A 21,278-nucleotide genomic window follows, 5' to 3' on the forward strand; every position below is an offset into this window, starting at 1 on the left:
ACAACCTCTCAGGGTAATTGTGATGATGATCAAATATGGGGATCACTGACCTTACCTCCCTGCACCTTGATTGCTTTCTCTACAAATTGTGAATAATGATACGTCCCAGGGCTAATGGTATGTTACAGTGTTGTGGGTGGATAACAAACACAGCAAATAAACACCAAATGCTTCCTTAACTCCTTACTCATGATCAGTATTATTATTTCAGGTGATCCTCTTCCATACATTGGACACTTGACTTTGGGATGGATTAGAATTCCTCAGCACATGTTGTTCCCTGTGTAACATCTAGTATGGTGCCCAGCACACAGTTGGAGGGCAGTACATATTAGAGGAATGAACACATGAATGATATTATTGAGAATTCAGATCAATGACCCTTCAGATTACCCATCCACCGACAATATAGAAAACTAGTTAGCCACCAGTGTTATTCTGATTTAGGAGGTGTCCAGACTTAGATGGGTAAGACCCAGAAAATGGGATTTATGCCCAATAATATGTATCTTCCAGTGTCTTACCTTTCTTTATATGCAGTTTTTGTGTCTTGTAAAACTTCCTCTTCTTCCAATCAAAACTGGCTTTGAGGAGACAATGAGACTGGAAACACATTCATATAAATGTGGAAATGGTAAAAAGGGCTTTACCTTCCAAGGATATTCACATTTTACCAAAGCACCAAGCTTCTAAAGAAAGGGCTGTTCCAATGGTGGGAGAGATGTTTCAGTAGGGAGGGGACTTCTCATCACCATGATGTCGTGTCACCCCAAGTAGGTAAGTACCTTCTGGTAAGACTGTCCCTTGAAGAGAACTTGCTGGATGCCTCCTGTGCCAGCTTGCTGGAAATCCTGAGGGTTGATGTTTTTGCAGGGGATTCTTATCAGCAGGGGTGACAGCTGCTGCTATAGGTTGGGGAGCTACTTCCTTTGCCATCTTCCTGTGGGAAAGGTTCCCCTGAGCTGTGTCTTCAGTCTCCCAGATTGAAAGTTGTGCTCTGGGGATCTTATCAGATGCTTCTGAACTACAGTCCTTCAAAATGAAGCATCCAGAATACTCAGTTCTGTGCATGAGTAACAGTGACACTGGAATTCAGGCAGGAGAATATCATTAAAGAGATAAGATGAGATACAGACTTTTCATGTGATAGATAAGGGGAGCTCTCATCTCATTATATGCCCAGTGATACAAAAAGGAGGGGTACATGGTTTATCCACTGATGGTTGACTCTATGGTAGTGAAGTTTCTTGGGATCATATTTTAGAAAAATAGCGAGTGTGAGTCTCCTTCTTGATTCCTGATTACACACACACACACACATACACACACACACACCCCTTGGGACAGTCTAGTAAAGTTTCATGGGATATGGAACACTGAAGAGTTCACTGGGAGGTTTTCAAATGTATTCTTACCAGGTAAGCACTTGTAGGGTGATAAAGTAGAAGGAAGCTTTCTGATGGATGTCTGCATCCTATTTGTGTTACAAGATATCACATAACGTGCAAGAGAAGAGGTGGTTAGAGGAAGATGGAAATGAGGTTAGGGGATTACCTTCTGGTGCATTTCAGTTGATTTTGGGATTACGGATTTAAAAAGGATGGCGAATGATGATTTCCAGAGTGGTTCCTTTCGGTGTCTTACTATTGTCTCCTGAAACTAATTTCAGGTGGGTTTGTACTACTAAGACAAGACTAGGGTAATCTAGTACATGAAGGTGACTAGAGGATCATCTCCTAAGAAGCTGGATTTATATGAAGAGATAGTAATCAGAAAGAAAATGGTTGGTCATCCATGGAAACAGAAAACAAGCATGTTTGAGAATTGTACTTAGGCAGTGCCCATATGTGCACTGTCGAGAGAGAAAATCTTGGCTAATTGACTTTCTGTATTTTGATCATTTCATTAATCCAAGGTTGATCCTGATCCTGTGTCACATTTTCTTAAAAGTGACTATCCAGTGATACTAGCAAATGCTACTTCTACCCAGGAAGGAACTGCAGGACACATTTACATTTTCTTTTACAAAGGATCATGAGCTAATTTTACACCTCCTTGTTGTGACAGAAGCAATATATGTTTGTGAAGGAAATTTGGAAACTACAGATAAGCACAAAAAAAGGGAAAAAAATCTATAATTGCACCAATAAGAATATTGTTAACATCTTGATATAGTTAATTACTTTTCATTCTATTTTTATTGAAAAATCAAGGTCATGCTGCACATAGTGTTTTGAACTTACTTTTTAAAAAATGTAACAATGTTGTCATATGCCTTTTTCTATATTACGTATTTTCTGAAATAGTAAGGAACTCGATCATAAGAATGTATGCCTTTCCCCTCCCCCTTTGATAAGTTATTCTATGTGACAAGTTGTCATATATTTAACAAGTAGAGACAAATGAGGGCAAAAATGAGCAGAAATAAGAAATCGGTGTGTTTTCTGAAAGTCCCTGCTGCTACAAACAGATTTAGGATCATGCCTTTTGGTTTCAAAGACGTCGATGATAGATGTGTACAGACACGAGAGTTGTCACAAAGGGTGAACATCGAACTCCAGGTAGGAACCATGGATGATCTAGAAAGAGCTGCAAGTCCCTTGCCAAGAGCAGATGATTTTCCAGCATCTCTCTCCCTGCTAGGACTTGTGCTAGTTGCTCCTCCATGGACATCTGGTCCTCAGTGTTTGATTGTTTTAAGGTTCTAGGGAATGATTTTATAAGGCTTGAGAATTTTTGTCCTTGGTATGGACATTTGGGAGGGACATTTTGTTTTTGTTTTGTTCAGGAAAGCCCTGTGGATAACTTAGAGAACTGAGGGAGTTTTGGGGGGCTCAAATGACCCTCACCTTTGGGCCTTTGGCCACCCCGGACACCTAGTTGTTCTGCTGCTGAGGTCTGTAAATGGTCTGGGTGCTCTCTCCAGTCTCTGAAAACTCTCCAAGGCACTCAGTGTTTGCAAGTTCTCTCTGTCACAAACTAGGCCAGTGAACTCTAAATTTTCCTGGGACATATTTCCAGGAAAAGAGGTTCAAATTCTGTTTGTATTTTGTGTAAATCCAAGATAGTTGCTGCTGAACACGGTCCTGAAATCAGATAATTGGAGCTCTTTGTGCTTAGCTTGGCCGATGTGCCCATGCTGAGAGGCCTTATGAGCATGCATGCCTCTGGGTCAAGGTTGGAGGGTAGAGGAGGAAGGACGAGCAAAGCAACATAAAAGGAAAATCCTGGGAACAGGAAAAGATCATCATGGCAAGAACTTTGAGCTATCTGCCCCTTTGTCTTCTTCTCTGGTAACATCTGCTCTCCAAGCACCATATGTTATCAGTGCTTTCATAGAAACGTGAAATAGGAGTACTGGTGAGGCCCATTTTAAGTCCAATGCCTAATTTTACAGATGAAAGAAGCTGAAGTCTGGAGACGCTAGCTGGTGTGACCAAGGTCGCATAGTTAGTGGTACAGCCAGGATTTGAGCCTGACTCATAGTCCAAGGCTCTGTCTGCTGCAAGCAGCCTCTACATACAACACAGTGAGAAAAAGTCTAAATCCCCACACTGATTCTCCATTTATATTTAGTATACACTTATGTCTTCAGATTGATCCATAGCTGAGGAAGAACTGCTTAGTCCTCTACTAAAGGTATTTAGAATCAGGCAACTCAAAACCTGCTGATAAGGACAAAGTTTCATGATATATTATTGGGTGAGAAGAGCAGCAGGGAGTATAGTATAGTAGACTGTAGTTTGCATATTAAAAAAAGAATGTGTCTATAGAATAATTACACATATGCATTCATGCATGTGTGCAGGTGAATACCTGTCGTAATTTAATAGTTTTGGAAAAATGCATGAGAAACGTAATACGCTGGTTGCCTCTGGGAAAATGGCCCAGGGCCATGGAGGGCAGGCATAGGAGGGAGACATATTTTTCACTTTTGTACTCTTTGAATTTTACTACAGGCATGTATTAACTGTTCAAAAAAGTAAAATGTAAACACATTTAAAGATGATATGTGAGCTCAAATAAGGGAAAAGCTACGGGAGTTTCTGGAAGCCTTTATGGAGAGGTGGCATTTGAGCTGGGCTCTGGGTCAGGTAGAACTTGACCAGGAAAAGTCAGAACAGGAGAGATCATATTTTAGGAGATGAGAACAGGATGCTTAAGGTTATTGAGGCAGGGAAGGCAGGAAGAGTTTGGGGGATGCTACATAGTCTGGAGAGATTACAGAAATGGCTAGGGGACATGGTGATAGTGACAAGGAAAAAGGTAATGAGAGAGAGACGGCTGGATGGAGGTTATTTTATACTTAATGTGGAGTAAATTGGCCCCAGGGTCCCTCCTCACCTCACCTCCCACCTGTGTTTCAGCCACAAAAGTCAACTGTCTACACTCCAAACGCACAGACCTTTCCCCCATGCATAACTGGGCACCAGCTACTTCCTCTGTGTGGTTCAGGTCTTCCCATCCTATTTTCTTTGCCTCCTCCAAGACCATTTCAAATGTCACTCCTCTCCATTCCCTCCATCCCCACCACCCTTGAGGATGTAAGTGCTCTGTCCTCAGTCTCTCTTGGCATTTTGAATTTACCTTTATTATAGCACTTGTCCACTTAAGTTTTAATTTTTCTGTGGGATGAAGCTGAGCATGAGGTCGTATGTATGCAGGATGTTGCTTCTTTTCTCTCTAATGTAGGATTTTATTCTCTAAGGTCTCAGTTTTATGGGACCTTATTATGATGAAGCACAGCCATAGCATTCTGCCTTTGCATGGCTAACACATTACCTTTTTCCATGAAGTCATTTCTTCTATAGAGAAAAAAAAGGGAGGGTCAGAGACGTTATTAACTAAGTAAGAAAAAAGTTTTTTTAAAAAAACCTCTAGGCCTAAACGATATTAACATTTTCTTTATTATCTTTGGCCCCAGTAGGCTCTTTAAAAGTAGCCAGTTTAAAGGCAATTAAAGGCAGATATCCTGTCATTTTTTTCAGACTTCTGTGAATTTGGAACTTAATGTTAATAGAACATTATATATGCATAAGTGATGAATTGAACAGGTGAAAAAGAATTTTGCTCTGGAGTATCCTGACAGTTTCAGGGTCATTATAAGCTTGTTTCTCCCATTGTCTGTAATTCCTTGATCAGAACTTGAGCATCTGGGGAGATATTTAATCCTGCTATTATATATTATGTCTGCAATATAATTCGTATAAAAGTGCATGCGTCTGTATTACAAAGGGGGATTTAAAACACTTTGGAAAAGCTATACAAACTTGTGTTCTTAGGTTATTCCTCTTTGTTCCTTTTCTCCCTTAGATAATTAAGGAATAGCTGCTCTTTGTCTATAGAGGGTCATGTATAACAGGAGCTGAGAATTCATGGCGAGCCGGGGTTTGCTCCTTGTTGCACAGATACCTTGTCGCTGCCTGGACCAATGCCCTTCTGAGCATTCTGGGCATTTAGGGGCACGAGAACAAGCTTGTACATTTACTTTTCTGCATAAATGGGACCCTTTACCAAATTTTTCAACTGTTTGCTTTTTTCAGTTACGAACGTATCATAGGCCTCCTTCTCAATACATACAGGATGACCTAATTCTTTTTAATGCTGTAGTGGATTGTGCTGCATGGATATGGCAGAATTAACTTAACCACTGCCTTTTGACTGACTGTTCAGTTATTCCCAGTTCTTTTCTTGCTGTTATGAATAATGCATCAATGCAAGTTCTTGCACATACGTCTTGACTACTTGTATAGGTACAACAGGATAATGTATTTAAAGAATTGGAATTGCCAGGTTCAAAGGTATATGTGTTTAAAATTTTGGTAGCTAGTGGCAGGGCATACCAAAGGCAGGATGGTGGAAGGGCTCTACCCCAGGGGCAGGTAATAAGGGAGATCATCACCTGTAGAGAATTTAAAAACAGCAATAAAACCAGTGTAGGTCTGAACTTAATTATCATGATGCGCTGGCAGTGATAGAGTCAGAGTAAGTCCTTAGGGGTGTGTATGGAGTCCATTAGGCAGATTGCGATTCTCACTTTTATGGCACTGTGTAATCCTGAGTTTACATAGTAGATGAGGAATAAAGAATGATTGCACAATGATTACAGAGATTCTGAAATAGTACTCGGCTTACTTCAATTGTGTCATTCTATGTGACCTCTTGGAGTTTTGTGTTTAAATTTAAAGCAGTGAGGCAGAGCACAAACTGCAAAGTATAATATTTTTGATCAAGAAGTGCAAGTTTTAGGGGCACCTGGGTGGCTCAGTAAGTTGAACGTCCAACTCTTGATTTCGACTCCGGTCCTGATCTCATGGTTTGTAGGACTGAGCCCTGCACCAGGCTCTGTGCTGACAGCACGGAGCCTGCTTGGGAGTCTCTCTCTCAATCTCTCTCTCTCTCTCTGCCCCTCTCCTGCTCACTCTCTCTCTCTCTCAAAAGTAAATAAACATTAAAAAAATAAATGCAAGTTTTACTTCATACATGAAACACTTCACTGCATTTGAATAATTTAAAAATTGAAATAGGTTTTTCTTTGAATCGTTACTTTTGTTAAAGCTGAAGAATGGATCAAGAAAATAATGATTGTTCCTAACTCTTACACATTATTACTGACACCAATTTTGTCATATAGACTAGAGAGGTTATAAAGGGATCAGCCTCGGGGCGCCTGGGTGGCGCAGTCGGTTAAGCGTCCGACTTCAGCCAGGTCACGATCTCGCGGTCCGTGAGTTCGAGCCCCGCGTCGGGCTCTGGGCTGATGGCTCAGAGCCTGGAGCCTGTTTCCGATTCTGTGCCTCCCTCTCTCTCTGCCCCTCCCCCGTTCATGCTCTGTCTCTCTCTGTCCCAAAAATAAATAAATAAACGTTGAAAAAAAAAAAAAAAAGGGATCAGCCTCACATGACGAATAGCCTGAGCAGGCACTGGATCCTGTCAGGTCGTCCTCCACAAAGGTATCGCTCTTTGGCACATCTCCCAATGGTGAGAATGCCCGCTTAAGGGAGAAATCTTTCAAATGTTGTTAGAAATGAGGATTGTAGTAAGAAAGAAGTCATTTACCAGCTGAAAAGTGTTTTGCCAGCTATTTCTCCTCCTCTTTTACCTTTATTTTAGGATTATGTCTTAGTCTGTTTAGGCTGCTGTGACAAAATACCGCAGTATTTTATTTCTTGCAGTTTTGGAGGCCTGGAAGTCCAAGATCCTGGGGGTAGCAGGCTTGGTGTCTGGTGAGGTCCTGCTTCCTGGCTCATAGAGAGCACTGTCTCACTGTGTCCTCACATGGTGGAAGGGGTGAAGGAACTCTCTGGGGTCTCTTTTATAAGGGCATTAATCCATTCATGAGGGCCCCAACCTCATGGCCTATCACCTCCAAAGTCTCTACCTCCTAATACCATCACCCTGGGGTTTAGGTTTCAGTATATGAATTATAGGGAGGCACAAACATTCAGACCATAGAAGATTGCTTTGTTTCATCAAAATTGCAGTGGTAGGTAGGCTTCCCCCAAATTAGAGGCAGTGGGAGGGGAAGTACACAGCACTATGAGTGGGCTCAGAGGCCAGACCACCAGGTTCCAGTGCCTGCAGCCCTCCTTACTAGCTTGTCATCTTGGGAAAATTACTTTATTTCTCTGTGCCTTGGTTTCCCCAGCTGTAAAATGTGAGAACAAAGGTATTAACCATATAGTGTTGTTTCATGATTGATGGGCTAATTTTCATAAAGCATGTCAAATAGTGTCTGGCTGTTGTTAAGTACCACATGAGTATTTATTGGTATCCTTTTCTACAAAGAGTCAGACACCCCACTAAGCACGGGAGATAGATTCTTTTTAATCACCTTAAAAATCCTAGGAACTATGCATCAACATCCATATTTTGTTGTTCTGGTTATGCGATTTGCCTAAGGATACTGCTAATCAGCAATGGGGATGAGGATCTGAGACCCTGACTGCAATCTCACCTCTTTGCAAACAATTAAAAATCAGCAATTTCTTCTGTTGAACCTGAAACTAAATCATCTCCACTTCATTCCATGCTCTTGGCTAAATACTCAGAACAAAATACCTTGACTTCTTTTATAGTTTTAGCAATTTGTAAATTAAGGGTTTATCCTAATTCTAGAGAATTAGAATTAGTGGTTGCCCCTAAAGAGATGATCTATCTCGAAGGAAGTTAATGAGAAGGGCAACATCTGTTTAAAAAGGATGTTTATATTAAAACCGGGAGCTATATGTTGAGTAAAAAGCCACTCATTTGGAATATCTATCTATAAGCCATCTATATGCACTTTGCATTTAAAATACTGGGGTGCATGAGTGTCTCTGTCCGTTAAGCGTCTGACTTCCGCTCAGGTCATGATTTCACAGTTCCTGGGTTCAAGTCCCACATTGGGCTCTGTGCTAACAGCTCAGAGCCTGGAGCCTGTTTCAGATTCTGTGTGTGTGTCTCTCTCTCTGCCCCTCGTGCTCTGTGTCTCTGTCTCTCAAAAATAAACACTAAAAATTTTTTTTTAATATTAAGGAAATTAAGTATGGGCTGTAAAATGCAGACATCATATATATGTGTGAACTGAAACAGTGCTGAGTCAGCTGATCCAAGTTTCCGGGCCTCGAGTCAGCCACCAGGGGCTAAACCACTGTTCTCGGCCTTGGCTTCCTCATGGGGGAAATGAGTGGGTTGAACTAGATGACCTTTTGGGCATCTAATCATGCTAAGTTTCTTTATCCATCAGGGGATATGTTACTTTACATTTTGTTTAGTGGTTGTCCAATGATGGGGGAGTGCCAGGAATTTAGGGGAATTCGCAGAATACATGGGCACAAAATATATTTTAAAAAGTTTGCAAGCTTACTTAATCAAAAGGATTAATATCTAAAGAGATTTTAAGACATTGTTAAGAAATAATGGCTACCTTGCTAGAGAAGTTGGTAAAACAGACGACTTCTAGAAGAAAAAGTAGAAGTGGTCGACAAACACATGAGCGAATTTTTATTTTCACTGGTCATATATGAAATGCAAATGAGAACAAATCAAATCGGCCAATGCTATGCCCAGTGGCAGTTGGTAGTGTGATGAAATGAATACTCTCATACACTGCTTATGGAGTTTCATTGGCTGATTTTTTCTCTTTTGTTTCAGTAGTTGCACTCATATCTATTTATACTAAAGAAATAATTGTGTATTTATACAAATTTATTTTTAGAATGTTCACCCAGTGTTATTACAGTAAAAATCAGAAGCAGTTTAAACGTCTAACAACAGGCAATTAATTAAATAAGCAATGCTACATTCATATAATGAAACATTATGTAGTCATTAAAATATGTTTGGAGAATCTTAATGATACAGGAAATATTTATGATGTAGATATTAAATTTAAAAAGCAAGATACTAAGCTCCATATAAAGTATGGCATTAGTTTCAGAAGAAAAAAAAAGATGCACTGAAAAAAAGAAACAGGAAAAGGTACGCTAATATCGTGTAGCTTTTGGTTCTAGTTGGCAGTTGGTTTTTTTCCTTTTCTCCTTTGGGTCTTTTAGATTATTCAGTATTTTGAAATGTTCTAGAAGGTGTATGTACTACTCAGAAAACAAAACAAAACAAAAAAACGGCCTACAGAAACGATCCAGAGAAAGTGAGGAGAGAAGTTAGAGTGAGGCCATCTCCAGTCTGATTGGATCAGCAAAGAAAAAGAGAGCTGCTGGTCACCACCCATGGCGTGGCTATGTGTGTTCAGTTACGGTAGTGGAGGTGCCGGCACTGGGGTGCTGGGGAAACCCTGGGGTGTGATGGTTTTCTTCATCATAGATGCTGCTTTAGAGCTGGGAGGCTTGGGCTTGGTGGAGGTCTATCCAGATGTCATGCAGAATTCATATTTTCACAGTAAGTAAACATCCGAAAGAGAGCTACTTTAGGTCCAAGGGGAGAACATAACATCTTAAAGCATAAACTTCCCATTGCCTGCCCCCTCACCTTTGCAGACAAAAAAGACTCCCAGGGCAGACGGTCTCCCTGACTCTCAGAGTCACTTTGGTTTGGGATCTGGTTTTGTGTGGGTAATACATTTTCACTCTTGAGTTTCTTTCAAATTTTCATTATGACTTTTTTGCTTTTTTGCAAAGAGCTAATTCTGCAGAATTGGGGTAAGGAAGACCAAAGCAAGTCAGAGACTGTAATTATGCTGTTTAGAAAGTTAAGACTTCAGGTAATCTCAAAGTAACTTCAAGAGTATCCTTTGGGTAGCGTATTTTCCAGAAGTTGCCCTTACTTCTCAGGGACAGAGATGATATATTGAGATGCAGGTAGAGCTTGTACTTGAAGCTAACATTTTTCTTTTAAAGACTTGCCTGGGAATCCTAATCCAGGACCATGGCTTTTCCTCCTCTAGATCCATCCCAAAGGGAGGCGGGCTCCAAGACTTTGCTCTGTCTACCTTTAGGTCACTTGTTATTCGATGCACCAACATTCTTTAAAATACTTGAAAAAGCCATTGTAGCATAAACTGTACTTTTTAATTTTGGGTGATACTTTTTTTGCATTTTCTCTGTAACTAAAGATGAGAATAAAACTACAGCTTGGACAAAATGCTATAGAAAATAAAAGATTCCACCGTTTAAAACTTTCATCATAAAATTTTTGAAAATACGTTAATGTAGAGAAAATAGACTAACACACCTGCCATGTAACCATCATTCAACAGCTGTCAACATTTTCCCACTCTTATTTCATCCATCATCCTTACTTCTTGTTGTTGTTGTCTTTTATGGAATAGTCTAAAATCCCAGACAACATATTCAATTCACCTGTCAGATAAGGACTTTAAAAATATGTATGACCACAATATGATTATCGCCTAACAAAATTAGCAGTAGTTCCTTAATGTCCTCTAATACCCAGGCCATATTCAAACTTCTTTGAACATATAAAAAACAGAAAAAAAGGACTTAAAAACTCTCATGAGCAAGAAGAGAGATAGGCTTGAGACAGTGAGAGAAGGTTGAATTACTCAGTTTTGCTTGTCTTCTCTCCAAGATAGACCTTTAAAAAGGAACCAGAAGCCATTCCTAGAAGTAATGTTAAACAATTTAAACTGTCTAGATAGAGAAAAGTTTTGTCTTTGGACGCTGATGGGGACTCAGAGAAATTCTCTGTAGCCTCAAGGGAACTCAGATCAGCCTTTTCTTTCCCTTCCAAGCCAAATGTAAAAAACAAAACCATATAGGGGCGCCTAGGTGGCTCAGTCAGTTAAGCACCTGACTCTTGATTTAGGTTTAGGTCATGATCTCACAGTCTGTGAGATAGAGCCCTGCGTCGGGTTCTGTGCTGATAGTGTGGAGCCTGTTTGAGATTAATTTTCTCCCTCTCTCTCTCTCTACCTCTATCTCAGAATAAATAAATAAATTTAACAAACAAACAAACACCAAAGTCATACATACAAAACACTTCAAAATTGCTCAGGTAACACCAGCATATTGTGGAAATGTTTTACGGTGCACATAAACAAGGACCAGAAAATGAGAGTCCTACAATCCTAGGACTGCAGACAATCCACCTTACCATGTTGTTATATAGTGTTCTGGAATTTTCATACCTGTGGAATCATGCTGTATATACCGTTTTTAAATCTGCTTCCCCCCCCCCCCCCGCCCCATTCAATTTAGAAAGACTTTTCCTTGGCCAGTCAACATACTTGCGCACTGCTATTTTAAAGGATATTGATGAATTAGCTTATTCATCCAAGAACCGCCTGTTCCTACGTAATTCTCCTCCATTATAAACTACGTAGACAAGAACATGTGTGTAACTGAATATTTCACCCCAAAGTTCATGGAAGTGTAAGAACTATTCTTCTGCCATCACTTGTTCCCTTCCCAGTCGTTCTCATCCCTTGTCATGTGGCCACAGCCCCCTGGGCTCTCTGGAAATCTCTCTGGCTTATCAGCAGGCACCATCATCTGAAATACCGAACTCTTCCTGGTCTCAGAGACCTGTTTGCCAATGGCTTCCTCCCAGGCCCCCAGGCCTGGGGCTTCAGAGTCTTCTCACTGTGGGCCTGGGTGTGTCAGTTCTGCCTCAGGGATGTGCTGGGGTGTCTCTCCTCCTTTCTGGCCTCCTAGCTCTACATGCCGGAAGTTTCTTTCTTTCACTGGTCATGTTTCTCTTTCTCTTTCATCTTTGTGCATCTCAACTCAATTGTTTTAAGGGTCATGTTCTAATATCCTGGCCTCTACAAAGCCTTTCTGGATTCCTGCCCATTGTAAGCAGCACTTTTTCCTTTGTTGGCATCTGGCGCTTCTTTAGGCACTGTGGAGGTTTATGGCTTGTACTGCCTTTAGATTCTAAGTTTTGTGAGGGCAAGGAATGTGTGTTATTCAATTTAGAATCTGCCTCTTGGTATGGCACAATGCCCGACACATAATGGGTACTCGAAGTCTAGTGAATAGGTACTATTTAAATCAAAAGAGAGGGGCGCCTGGGTGGCGCAGTCGGTTAAGCGTCCGACTTCAGCCAGGTCACGATCTCGCGGTCCGTGAGTTCGAGCCCCGCGTCAGGCTCTGGGCTGATGGCTCGGAGCCTGGAGCCTGTTTCCGATTCTGTGTCTCCCTCTCTCTCTGCCCCTCCCCCGTTCATGCTCTGTCTCTCTCTGTCCCAAAAATAAATAAAAACGGAGGAAAAAAAAATTAAAAAAAAAAATCAAAAGAGGATGGATTAGTAAGAGTATATATGCAAAAAGCCCCAGGGATTTTAGTTGGCTATAGAGCTCATAGTACATGCTGTTGGTGCTGACAGGCCTGAAACAATTTTGGATTATATGAAAACAAATACAGGAGCATTTCCCATAATTCCCTCTGCTGTCCTCTCCTCTCTCCCCACCTAGCAACCCACAGGGCAGCCTCCTGGAACTACTTTCCACTTCCCCAAACCAGACATGTACTTTCATGCTGCTGGGCCTTTGTACGTGCTTCCCTCCCTCCTTCCCATGCCCTTTCTTCTTCTTTGTCAAAATCTTATTCATCCTACACATCAGACGTCACCTTTGAAACATTCTCACCACTCTTTTCTCCCACCTCCAGAGAATTAATTGCTCCTTCTTCTGGGTTTTATTGAACTGGTTCATATCAACATCATCACAGCAGTTACTATTTGTGAGTGCTTATTTTGTTCCAGGCACTGTTTTAGGCTCATGATGTATACTAGTTATAATAATCTTACAACAACCCTCCTAGGTCAATAACTATAACAGTAGATACTTCTATAATACTCACTCTGTGCCAGGTACCATGTTGTGTGCTTTGCCTTCACTAACCCATTTAATCCCATACAACAACCTTTGTTAGGTAGATACTCTCATTATTGCCTATTTACAATTGAAGAAACTAAGGCTTAGAGGGATTAAGTAACTTTCATGAGATCAAACAGCCAGTAGATAGTGGAGCCGGGAGGCAATATGTTTCCCAAATCCATACTCTTAGTCATTATGCTATACTGCCTCTATTGAGAAAGCAACTAAAGCTCAGAGAAGTTAAGTAATTTCCCCTAAGCCACGCAGTGTCAGATGTTGGAGCCAAACTCAAGCTTGCCTGACCCCAGAGTCTTCCTCTTCTTCTTACTTGTCTTGCTCTCTTCTTACTCTGAACTGCCTCTCTTTATAGCAAAGGTTGTCAAACTTTTTCTGTAAAGGACCGAATAGTAAATAATTTAGGCCTTGTGAGCCATAAGGTCTCTGTTGCAACTTTATGTTGTAGCAAGAGAGCAGTCATAGACCATACATAAATGAAAGAGCATGACTGTGTTCCAATAAAATGTTATTTATGGACACTTAAGTTTGATTTTCATATAATTTTCACATGTCATGAAATAATCTTTTGATTTTTTTTAATCATTAAAAAATGTAAAAACCATTCTTAATTCATGGGTCATACACAAACAGATAGTGGGTTTGACCTGTAGGGGAGCCATAGTTTGACAGTCTTGTTTGAAGGCAACATTACATCATAGGGTGGTTACATATGCATGTATCTGCCTCTTTGCTCACTCTTTCCTCAAACAATTCAAACTGGGCCCCAAACATGCATGCCCAATTGAGAAAATATGAGTCCTTTGGTAAACGAAATTCACGTTCCTTAGACATTAGGAGAGCATGTGACCTTCTTTGAGTGTGCCCCATGTGGATTGCACACCGAGTTCCAAGCAGTTTTTCAGAATATGCCTTCTATTACTTTGAGAAAAGCCATTAACTACATTTTCCCACCACTGTAGTTTTGAGATGAGGTTCTGGTGTTCCCTAATGGTGCTCCGGGCAGCTGGCTGGCTGGCTGGCCTTGTGCTTTACTTGGATCAAGCTGAGAACTCTAGACCAGTGGTGGCAATCTGATTATTGTGCTCCTGGGGATGGAAGAGACCAGTCTGGGCAGGGTGGCTGGAACAGAGGAGAGGAAGGGTGCCATGCTCCCTGCTTGGCCTGAGGGTCAGAGGAGCAGGGCTCTTGGCTCAGAGGCTTTGAGGCTCAGGGCACTGAGATAATGGGAAGTCTCAGTGCTTGGTGGTGCTCCGTTTTAACTCAGTTATGGTGAGATGGAATAGGGTTTAGGCTTAGACACATAAATACTGCTTAGAAACTTGACTTTGGAGAACAAGTGTTAAGAGTTGCAAACCAGGTGCCTGGGTGGCGGCTCAGTCAGTTAAGCGTCTGACTCCTGATTTTGGCTCAGGTTATGATCTCGTGGTTCATGGGATAGAGCCCCACATTGGGCTCCATGTTGACAGTGCAGAGTCTGCTTGAGATTCTCTCTCTCCTTCTCTCTGCCCCTCCCTTGCTTTCTCTTTCTTTCTCTGACAATAAATAAATAAGCTTTAAAAAAAAACCTTGCAAACCAGCATCTTGCAAGCAAAGTTTCAGAAAAAAAATCCATTTGAGACAGATGATTTTTGTATCAAAATAAACCGAGGGGTGCCTGGCTGGCTCAGTCGGTAGAGCATGCGATTCTTGATCTCGAGGTTGTAAGTTTGAGCCTACATTGGGCGTAGAGATTACTTAAAAATAAAATCTTAAAAAAAAAACGATTTTCTTCTGTGATTTTTAAGGGGAATTTAATCATTATTTGTAGCAATTAGAAACATGTCAAGGGGAATTACTAATGCAGGGCCGAGAATGAGTGAAACGAACTCTCGCAAGATAAGACTTAAGATAAAATACTACTTGAAAAGATGTTCATTGCAAAGGCAGTAACCTTATTTTAAAATATACTTTTTCTTGAAGTTTAATCTACATACAGAGAAATGAACACATTGTAGATCTACAGCTTGATGAATTTTCACAAAGTGAACACACTTGGGCAACTAGCTTCCAAATCAAAACACAGCACACTTGTAAAATACCAAACTGGTTCATTTGTAGGATGAGAATAGGGATCTGATTGGAAGAGGTGGCTAAAGAAAAGTGTCTTGAAACTGGGTTTTGTCGAAAGCATAGTTTTATCTGAGATCCTTTGGCTCAGGCTGGTCGGAATGATGGGTGAAGGGTGACACGTGGAGCTGCTGTGGCTTGGAGTCAGACTCTAGCTAGGGCTCACTTTGCCTCTGCCATGTGCTTGCTGTGTGGCTGTGGGCAAGTCTCTACGGTTGTGAAACATGAGTCTCTGTGCAGACAGCAACGATCTTGTTTACCGGGGTGCTCTTGGGACGTACTATGGTGTCTGCCACACAGGAAACCCCAAACAAAAATTTTTTTAAATGAATAAAACAACTAATCAATAATACAAATTGCTTGGTACGGTCCCTGAAAGATGTTCAATAATGTAAATAAAAGCCACGAAATGACCCAATGACCCAGTAATACCATGTTTGTGAATATATCTCCTAAGAAATCATCCCATGTAAAAGTAACTTATATATATGTATATGTGCATATATACTTTTTATATGTAAAATAGGACAGATGTGGGGCACCTGGGTGGCTCAGTAGGTTAAATGTCCGACTTCGGCTCGGGTCATGACCCATAGCTAGTGGGTTCGAGCCCCGCATGGGGCTCTGTACTGCCAGCTCGGAGCCTGGAGCCTGTTTCAGATTCTGTGTCTCCCTCTCTCTCTGCCCCTGCCCTGCTTGCACTCTCTCTCTCTCTCTCTCTCTCTCCAATAAATAAACATTAAAAAAAAAAAGCACAGATGTGAGTTATAGTGAAATACTGGGGAACTAACTCAAAGGCTCTGCTAACAACGGAGAATGGCAGTGCAATTATGAATTGTTGAAACAATGGGAAGCAATTTAGCTAAAACCTGGCAAGTGTGTAGACTATATTGAAAATCAGCATTTTAAAAAAATCTGAGAAAATGTTTAGAAGACATAGATACGAGTGTATATTTATTAGACAATGAGTAAGAATTTGGAGTGATAAAACTTAGAGATAATTACACTTTTTTTTTCTATTAAGTTGCTTAAGACTTTTTGAATTGAGCCCCCCATCCCCCACCCCTGCCAAGGAAAAGAAAGGAAATGAAGCACGCAGCCCCGTTGCCAGATGAGGAGCTCTCCGTGGGTTCACCCATACAGGGCAAGGCCTGTTCTTGCTGTGGTGTCCCTGCTAGGCAGGGATGGGCCGCTGATGGAAGGCCCTGGCAGGAGATGTGTTGCTGAAGAACATGATGCTTTCTTAATCACCTAAGTGTGTTAGATTCGTGGTAGAATCAATTTCCTTAATGAATGAATTGGCTGCCGCTAGAGCAGGTCCTTTGCCCAAAGCTCTTCTGAGGAGGATGACATTTAGACGTATTCTCTGTAATCGACAGGCCATTCTTGGCTGATGGCAGCCCTGGTTCACATTTGGCAAAAAAGATAGTTGATGATTCCATCAGCATTTTGAAGTAAGCCGCCTCAATCCAAGCCCAGGTAACCTAGAAGTTGGCATTAGTTAATGATGGTCCTGATTTCACCTTAGTTTTATCTAGTGCTCTGTTGTTCTAAGGGGCTGTCTCACAGAATAAAGGAGAGAAGACTTCTAAATGCACAGTTGTGTAGAAGTACAAGCACGAATTGTTGCTGTGTTGTTATAATTTCCACCTGATGCATATCAGCTTCCTGCAGGGAAGGTCAGGCAGATCTTATTCTGGTTTTATAGAGGAGGGATAAGCGTAAGAGGACCAACATCTTTATCGGGGTGTGACGAAGGTTACGTGAGAGGTTCATGGGGACAGATTATGAGAAGACAGAGGGGAACGCCTGATCCAGCAGTAGGTCAGATCATCAGAAACCGTTTTCAAGAAGAGGTGGGAGCTGGGGGGTGAGTGAGGGGCAGGTCTTTGCAGGCAAATAGAGACGCACTGAGTTTGTCTGAAGAAGCATCAGTACGGAAGAGCAGGTACCCGTTAGTTGGGATGGGAATTGAGGCCCAAGTGAAACCAGGATTTCCTACTGGATGTCCCTCAGCTTTCCAGGAGATGAGGCGAATTAGGACACCTCGTCCCTATGCCCTCCTTTTTGTCTGCTTTTGTTCTTTTGCTGCAGTAGACAGAAGATCCTTCCACTTGCCCTTGTGAGGGGAAGCCTCACTCCCCTCTTTCCTCTGTATGTGTGAACATCCGGGCCTGTGGAAGGTGTACTTTCTGTGAAAATGGTGAAAAAAAAGAGAAAGGGGGCAAAAATCAAGTTACTGAGAACTGAGAGCTTCTGAGATTAAAAGGTTGTGGATTCCAGTGTGACTTAAGTCCTCAAAGGGTCACTTGGTGGCGTTACTCAGGATGCCATCTGAATTCGCTCTCAGTTACTCTTCTGTGTGGAGGGACACATAAGTGGGTCATCCCTGCTGGTTGGCCACTTGTGCAGTACCACTGAAACCCACATCTATTTTTCACCTACAGGTCCATTAGTTTCTCCTAAAGGGAGAAATTCCACTGAAATCAAGCCCATCAGCCTTCCACACTGACTATGGGACCCACAACGGCTCTTTTGTGGGTACATGTGACACGCCGACTGGAGATGATCTCTCATGTCTATATAGGGTATTGCTCTAACATGGACTGGAGCCCCTCCCCTCCCCTCTCCCAGCTCCATATTTAGCCATCTGCTGAAGGCTATGTGTGTCATCAAAGTTTATCATCTGCCTTTACTGCTATGGAGTAATACAGAGGTTTACGTTCTTGTTTTCACCGAGGCAGGTAATAACATTTTCCCTCGTGGCCTCCCTTCTAATAGAACCACAGAGAAAGCTCATTTTGTCAAATTACTTTATAATTTGGGAAACTGAGGCCCTGAGAACTGATTTGATGTGCCTCGGGGTGTTAGAACTGGCTAAGAATGAAGGTCACTGACTCTTGCTAGGTGGAACAGCTCAGACAGGAATTTCTTTGTTCACATGATATTTTTGTTTTCATGCTACAAGAAGAAATCCCCCTCTTTTTGGTCACGATGGCTTGGTATAAGATACACAGGGCACTCTTTGGCAGAGAAAACTCTATAGTGCCACTTCAAATTCCTCACTTATAATTAATATTTGTTTAGCATTACATTTAGTAATTATTATTTAACAATGCTATTAGTAGTAAGGACTACTTATTGTATGTTTGCTATGTGTTGACTATGTACATATAATATGTTTACATTTGCTAAGGATTCTTTTTTTTTTTTTTTAATTTTTTAACGTTTATTTATTTTTGAGACAGAGCATGAATGGGGGAGGGTCAGAGAGAGGGAGACACAGAATCCGAAACAGGCTCCAGGTTCTGAGTGGTCAGCCCAGAGCCCGACGCGGGGCTCGAACCCACGGGCTGCGAGATCGTGACCTGAGCCGAAGTCGGCCACTTAACCGACTGAGCCACCCAGGCGCCCCTGCTAAGGATTCTTTCAAATGCTTATTTATTTTGAGAGAGAGAGAGAGAAAGCTCAAGTAGGGGAGGAGCAGAGAGAGAGGGAAAGAGAGAATCCCAACAGGTTCCTTGCAATTAGCACAAAGCCCAAGGTGGGGCTCGATCTCATAAACTGTGATATCATGACCTGAGTCAAAATCTGGAGTCAGACACTCAACCTCCACCCAGGAGTCCTGCTCTGTGCTAAGGAGTGTATACATCTAAGCACACTTAATTCTTTCAGCAACCCCATGATGTAGATATTATTACAACAATTTTCAGAGGAGGAAATGGAGGCTGAGGGACATTAAGAAACGCTGCTAAAGTTGTTGCATGGGTGGTCAGTTGGGAGCTCGGATTCAACTCCAGATCCGCCCAACTTTAAAGTGGTGTTCTCAACAATTTCGCCTCATCTACTTCTTTTTGCAGATACTTACTTAGGAAATTTGGCTTTTACTCAATCAATCTATCAGAAAGATTTTATTTAATAACCAAAAGCCTGACACATGCACATTTTTTCCTAGCTCCAGTTCTGCTTCATTGGCATCAAAATGAAACTCAAAAATGTCTTAAAAGGTCTTGGCTCTGGACCAAGTAATGAGAGGATCACAAACGCGTATATTTAAGTCATCTATAGTTCTAAAGAGCTAAGGTCTGAGACCTGACAGAGAGCCCCCCAGGGGAGACTTTGCTCAAAGGTCTGGTGACAAAGAGGTCAAGGACCATAGTGCATGAGTGACCCAGTGTGAGTCTTCAGACAGAGTCCAGCTGAACATTTGACATCCCAGTCCCCATGCCACAGACATTCAATATTTGGCATTTTAAATAAATTGTAGTGGAAATACATAACATGACGGTTCCCTATAGGTCCCACATGCCAGGTTCTATGCTAAGACAGCCTCTCCACAAACTGCATACTCACAATAATTTCATGAAGAGGTAATTTTCTTATTCTCATTTTTATGAAGAAACCAGGACTCTGAGAGTTTAAGTAATTTGGCCAAGGTCACCCAGCTCACATATCGTTAAAAAAGTGAAAATGCGAAAATCATGTGAATTATGTATTTGATTAACTTATTTGCAAATGCTGTTATGTCTAATGAAACAAACAGAAACTACGGGTTGATAAGAACAAAAATTTCCCGGAAGGGAATGTCAGGATTTAGAGGAGTGATTTTTTTAAAAATTATGTTTTGGGGTGCCTGGGGGGCTCAGTCGGTTGAGCGTCCGACTTTGGCTCAGGTCATGATCTCACAGTTCGTGGGTTTGAGCCCTGCATCAGGCTCTGTGCTGACCGCTTGCTCAGAGCCTGGAGCCTGCTTCAGATTCTGTGTCTCCTTCACTCTCTGCCCCTCCCCCGCTCAAGCTTTGTCTCACTGTTTCTCAAAAATAAATAAATGTAAAAAAAAAATTAAGAAAAAAAGTTACGTTTTGAAGCAGACCTATGGGTCTGTTTTACATTGCTTTACATATAACAAGTCAGGAAGACAGCCTGTGGGGGAGGTTATAAGCCCATATTGCATTAATAACCTTTAGTCTGAATTTTGGTCTGAAAGATTTTTCCTTCGTCTGAAGCTGGTCTGTCCTGTGATGATGTCCCTGAGCAGAAGGGACACCGTCTCCAAAGCTGATCTCATTGTCTGGAGCTCTTACACCTGCAGTGAATGAGAATTTATTTGACCCTTTCTCGAAATTCAGATGCTGTCATATTTGTACAGTCCTGTTTAAGAGACAGGCACTGAATATGTTTGCTTTTAAGCCAGTTATTTTATATGACTAGGGCCCAGTGGTGTTCCTGGTGCATACGTAGCTGTTTCGAAACGTTGGAAAGAAAGAACTAATTTAATCCTCACCACATCTCTGAGAAGTGGTTCCTCAGTTTATCGCATTCTTGCAGATGTGTACACAGAGGCTTGGAGATGAAGTCACATGCTCAAAGCTATGTCGTCGTATTGGTTACGGAGCTTGATTTCAGATGCAGAAAACGCCAAGGACAGTGCTCTCTCTATTACATCTGTAGCCAGTTTTTGACAAAACCTGAAAAGAAGAACCACAGCAAAATTTTAGAGTTCTGGTGGATTTCTTTTCTCTGACCTCAGCATGAATTCCCACGTAAACCAAGGACTGGCGGATTAATCAATAAATGAAGAGAAGTGCCTACATTGTCACTCATTACATTTCTCTTTCTTGTAGTTCCCCAAGTGGCTGGGGTCCGTTAGAAACTGAAGCTGCTGTCTGCTGCCTTCTCCACTTCTTGGAGCAGAAGCCAAGAGAGAGCTGTTTGAAGACGCCACGTTCACACATCAGGTTGCTATTGAGGTCTTTTTCGTGTTGATATCGGAGCAGTTGCTGGTATTTTTATCATTAGCCTGATTTAGAGATAAAATCAGCTTCTGCTTCTTACTGGGTGGGGTTGTGGGTGTCTGTGCTGGGGTATGTGCCCA

The 21,278-nt window shown here is 41.6% G+C and overlaps 1 protein-coding gene and 1 long non-coding RNA gene across 5 annotated transcripts in view; one reads left to right on the plus strand and one right to left on the minus strand.

Annotated features, from left to right (window-relative positions):
- The window catches only part of RHOH (ras homolog family member H), a 44,820-nt gene that overhangs the window by 21,975 nt on the left and 1,567 nt on the right, over window positions 1-21,278 (plus strand). For all 3 annotated transcript variants that reach the window (XM_047090966.1, XM_047090965.1, XM_047090967.1), the window contains exon 2: window positions 21,028-21,141. The gene's annotated coding sequence lies outside the window, so the exon portion shown is untranslated. The remainder of the gene's footprint in view (window positions 1-21,027; window positions 21,142-21,278) is intronic.
- On the minus strand, window positions 16,132-21,082 carry LOC124520235 (uncharacterized). Of its 2 annotated transcripts, none has more exons than XR_006964287.1 (3): window positions 20,996-21,082; window positions 20,688-20,871; window positions 16,132-17,595 (listed from the first exon to the last, which is right to left on the minus strand). It is a non-coding gene; the product is annotated as an uncharacterized LOC124520235 (long non-coding RNA). The 2 variants fall into 2 exon arrangements; XR_006964286.1 differs by having other exon boundaries at window positions 16,137-16,887.

Source organism: Lynx rufus, unplaced genomic scaffold (genome assembly GCF_022079265.1).
Source record: "Lynx rufus isolate CCGP_SWC_20201006 ecotype Redwood Valley unplaced genomic scaffold, mLynRuf1.p SCAF_3, whole genome shotgun sequence".
NCBI classification, from domain to species: domain Eukaryota; kingdom Metazoa; phylum Chordata; class Mammalia; order Carnivora; family Felidae; genus Lynx; species Lynx rufus.